Source organism: Cavia porcellus, unplaced genomic scaffold, assembly GCF_034190915.1.
Source record: "Cavia porcellus strain 051 isolate PalLab524CR breed Dunkin Hartley unplaced genomic scaffold, mCavPor4.1 scaffold_24, whole genome shotgun sequence".
NCBI lineage: Eukaryota > Metazoa > Chordata > Mammalia > Rodentia > Caviidae > Cavia > Cavia porcellus.
The window spans coordinates 33631358-33636140 of NW_026947507.1; the positions used below are offsets into that span (position 1 = coordinate 33631358).

The 4783-nt window shown below is 42.9% G+C and overlaps 1 long non-coding RNA gene across 3 annotated transcripts; it reads right to left on the bottom strand.

Annotated features, from left to right (window-relative positions):
* Positions 1–321: 321 nt before the first annotated feature.
* On the bottom strand, positions 322–3104 carry LOC134472604 (uncharacterized). Of its 3 annotated transcripts, none has more exons than XR_010042492.1 (3): positions 2488–3104; positions 1357–1445; positions 322–747 (listed from the first exon to the last, which is right to left on the bottom strand). It is a non-coding gene; the product is annotated as an uncharacterized LOC134472604 (long non-coding RNA). The 3 variants fall into 3 exon arrangements; XR_010042491.1 differs by having other exon boundaries at positions 1295–1445; XR_010042490.1 differs by having other exon boundaries at positions 1295–1445; positions 2277–3104.
* Between the last annotated feature and the right edge of the window lie 1679 nt (positions 3105–4783).

Genomic DNA, 4783 nt, shown 5'->3' on the forward strand with positions numbered 1-4783 from the left:
AAAAAGTAGAAGGCTCTAACCCCACCTACAGGGAACTCATCACCTCTCAAAGGCATCACCTGTCTGTACTATTGCTTTGGCTATTTGATTTCAATACCTAAGTTTGGAAGCCATATTCAAACCATAGCAGGTGGTGATGATTTGGGGGTTGTAGCACTTGCACTAGCCAAACTCAATAGCTTTTGGGGCTCAGCAGTTGCAATGTTGGATGTAAACAGTGGCTTAGAGAGTTTGAGCCTCCAGATCATAAATCAATGAAAACACCAATAGGCAAACACCAACAGTCCCTAGAACAGAGTCAGGCCGCACTTGACAGTTTTTGTTTTGGTTTTATTTAGGGCAAGTTTATGCTTAAATAAGTCCCAAATCAGATGAGCAGCAGTTTGATCCATGGGACTACCTGTAGACAACGAGTTCCAGGAGTCTGTGTATCTTTTATCTTCAGTCTTCATGAGATAAAACAAGCTTTTTAAAAAATTATAAAGAGTGCTTTATTGAAAGACTTCATATATAACGAGTCTTTGTATGTGCAAGAATAGAACATACCTCCCTTTAAATACAGGAAAAGGTGACAAGAAATTTTTTAAGTGAACACACTACGCCAGTCAGCTAGTGGGTCTCGAACAGAGAGAAATTGAGGCAGAGGTGAGACAGGGAGTTTCAAGTCCTCTCCTGTCAGGAAGACTTCCTGAGGTTTGGCTGATTGTGTTACTCCTTGGATCCATTTCCCTACCAGCAACAGCTTGGCTAAAAGACAGAAAACAGCAATATTCCCCTGAGCGCTGACATTTCTGATGGTTGGCAGTACCGTTTGTACAGTGTATAAACTCCCACCGCTGTTCACCCTGTTAACCCCGAGGGGCTCCCCTGGTAGCCAAGAGGTTTGGGGCAGGGTGACCTTCTCCAGCCCCAGGGTGGCTGGCAATGGACTGAAGAAAGAGGAGGCGGGTGGAATATGTCCAAGCGCCAAGTTTGGCTCCATTATATAACAAAGCAGTCTTGGGAGCCATGCAGAGCTGCAGGGGGCTGTTTCCTGTGCCCTAAGGCATAAGGGGCTGATGGCTACAGAGGACCCCAGGCTCCTGATCTTTCCAGGGGGGACCTGGTAAATGGAATGCGGTACTTGTTGTTTTAATGTGCACGGCAAGGACTTTCTAGGACCTCTCGTCCCCAGTTCATTCTCTTTACTTCATCCAAATCTCTGCTCTCTCAGTTTTTACTTCCTCCTGGCACCTTCTTCAGACCCCTTCTCTAAAATAACACCCAGTCCAGTTCTCTAGCCTGTAACTCTTACTTGTAACTCAAATGGTGTTAGAAGACATCTTCATTATCTCTTCCCGGGGGAAAGAGACTTACTTGGACTTCATTTCTTTTTTCTTTTTTCCTCTGCTCCATATTCTGTCCAGAAGAATGCCTGGCACATATCTGATACTTAAAGAGTGCTTCTATTGGGAAAAACAAAGAGACAAATTAGGACGCCTATTTATTAATGAATCTGATAAGGTTTTAACTAATCAGAATCACCTTATCATTTGCTAAATTGTTTGTAGCTACCCATATCTGAGCAAAAGCCTACATGAAAATAATATCTATACCCAAAGGATAATTGTGGGTGCTGTTAAAATTAATTTTTATTGCAGTATAATGTTATGGTTTTATTTACTTTTTAAGTGTAGAATTGTGTTTATGTTGAAGGAACCATGATGTGAGGATCATACAGTTCATTACTTATGAAGGTATGAGATAATGCTGTCATTCTCCCTTTCGGACTAGGAAAAAACCATCTTGGGAATAATTGCTTTGGCATCCTGCCATCCAGAGATGTGAAAAATGGCCATTTCTAACAATTTATTTGATGTCTTTATAATGACTAATTCCACTGAAATTAATTAATAACCTACCAAACATTGATTGAGCTTGTAGGTATTAGAATGGAAGAAGAAAGTCTGTTATCCTAAAGTAACATACAAAGTGACAACATCTAACAGCTTTATAACCAATGTATAGCAGTAAATTTTAAAAAATGCAGACGCAGGAGCATAGGTGATGGAGCAAATGCAAGAGACAGAAGCCATTGGCGATGAGCTGCTCAGAACCTGTGTTTTGGAATAAAGCACTTGATGTCCCCTCTTAGACCAGATGCCTCCTCACCTTTCTCCTCTCTCAGGGCACTGTGCCCCTGGTGCACACTGTTTCAGCTACCTGGTGCTGGCCAAGAATAGGCACAATTCTTAGAACAACAAGGTACTTCCACATGACGCTTTCTTATCACTCACCGCTTGGACTCTCTTGCCAACTTCCCTGCTGGCTGGCCTGGCCTCCCAGTTGCTTCTGTGAGTCTCACCTGACCTTGATGCTGGTCTGGATAGCTGGGGGCTCTCTGGAATGTGCTGGTTCTGGCCTCTGCGCTCACATCCTTTTCCCTTGCTGTCCCCAGTTTCCTCCCACGGAGGGGTTGTGCATCCACCTGTTCTCCAAGTGCCATACCTGTGTCACATTATTGGCCTGAGCAGATCCAAGCTCCCTTGGTCCTGTGCCCAACCAGGCTCACGTGTTCCTGGGGAGATGGCCAAGGACTGAGAGTCCCTCCCCTCTGCGTACTCCAGATAGACCTGCAGGCTGGCAGGTGCCCCAGGGCATCCGTCTTCCCTGGAATCTTCTTGCACAACATGGATTGCCACGTCAGGGACAGTTGGGTTGGAGCTGGGATACATCCATGATTGCCACTTTTGTGCTTCCTTTTTATTCTCAAAAGTGTCTTCTGGAATAATACCACCAGCAAAGGCCTCTAATGCCACCTCGTGCCCAAATGTTACCCAGCTGATCTTTTTAAATCTGCTATGTTTAAATCTGCTGTGGTCATGAACACATGACTGAAGACAATAGAAGTGGATTCTTTCACAGCGCCGGGGCCAGAGGTACGAAGCAAAGTGCCAGCAGGACGGCTTCATTCTGAGGGCTGCATAGGATCATCTGTTCCAGGCCTCCTTCCCAGCTTCTCCTGGCTGCCTAAATTCTTGGCATTGCTTGGCTTGTGGAGACATCTCTGTAACCTCTGCTGTCTGCACTGTTTTGTTTACCCTCCTCTGTCTTTCCCTTTCTGTGTCCTCTCCTCTTCTCTCTGTCTCTCTCTTCTTCACTCTGGGTACCACGGTTTCCTTACAGAAAGCTGGGGATTGGATGTAGGGTTCACACAAATCCAATACAATCTCACCTGAATCCTTCACTACTTAAACCTGCAAAGACTCGATTTCCAAATAAACTCATAGCCTGAGGCGCCAGGTAGACATGAATTTTGGGGATTCACTACCAACCTAACCACCACACCTTATAAGCAACATTTAACAAAGCCTCTCCATTTTTCTGGTCAAACAAGTATTTTCTTTGCATATTTTAATATTTATGTGTTCCATTTCTGTTGAAAACTGCTAAGCTCCCCTTTGAGGATTATCCTGTCTTCCCAGTACTTGTCTACTTTTAGGGCATCTGAATTTGTGATCTCATCACATGTAGACATCCTACAAACAGTGCAAAATTTATTAAAATAGTAATGATATTACAATAAAATTTCTACCCTTTTAGGTAAATCCACTTATTTCATTTTTGAGCCTGGAAGAGTTGCCGAACAGCTCCCTTTTACTCTGGGGATAAAGACAAGTGGGATGGTCTACAAGGCTCTGTGTGATCTGACTGCTACCTTTCTTCTTCAGTCTCTGGAGTATCCCTGTTCATCCCAGGGACAATGTTCCTATTTTACATGATCAAATATGGGTATCCTTGCTCATGTGGACTTTACTGGCTAGTGAGGAAGAATCACTCACATTTTAAAATGATAATTAATATAAATCTTATAAATGAGAGGCCCCTGGAGCTATGAGAAGATAGAACAGGAGAGATTTAACTAACCTTATAAGTTAGATAAGGCTGAAAAATGAAAGATGAGGCATTAAACTAGATTAGGAGAACAGCGCATGCAACAGTCCTGTGGCTGCCATGATCATGATGGGAGTTGTTCGGGTATGGTTAGAATACAAACATGTTCATCTTTGTCTTGGGTGGGGGTGGTTACTGGAAGTCGAATTCATGACCTTGCACTTGTCAGGCAGGTGTTTATTCATCTTTGCCTTACTAAGGGCATTATCTTGGGTACAATTTGGAAATAATGTAAGGAATGAAAGAGTAGATATGTGCAGAACTCTGAGGAGGCAACTACAAGAATCTAAGCGAGAAATGATGGTGTTTGGTATAGGGTAGTTTAGTAGGAGTGGTGAAATAGGGCTAGATTCAAGAGAAATTTCAGGAAATAAAACCTATAGAATTTGATGTGGAATCCGGCATATATTCCTGGGCGGAGGGTTAGCTCCTAGGAAGTGTGTAAGAGATGCTATTTGGAGAGATGGGTCTCTCTAGCAGGGGGTCCTTGGGACATGTTGAACCTGATGGGTTCCTAGGATGCTCAGAAGGAAATATAGGGGTGGCAGCTAGTGTTTTGGTTTACAGCCAAGAGAGGTTCAGATTCAGGTAACCACCTGGTACAAGCCAGTGTTATTTTCTAACAGGGTCTCTAACGTAGTCATGATTAACTGTACACAAATGAATCGCTTAACACTTAGAGCTTTAAAATGAAAGATGCATAAAGCTTAGAGAAAATAAAGGGAATCACATCTCTGGAAGTGTTTTTTATTTCTGTGTATCAGTATAATAAATGATGTTTTCAAAATTCAGTTCAGCTTCCAGAACTTCATAGCAAAAGGATGACTATCTCTACTTTTAATTAGAAAAC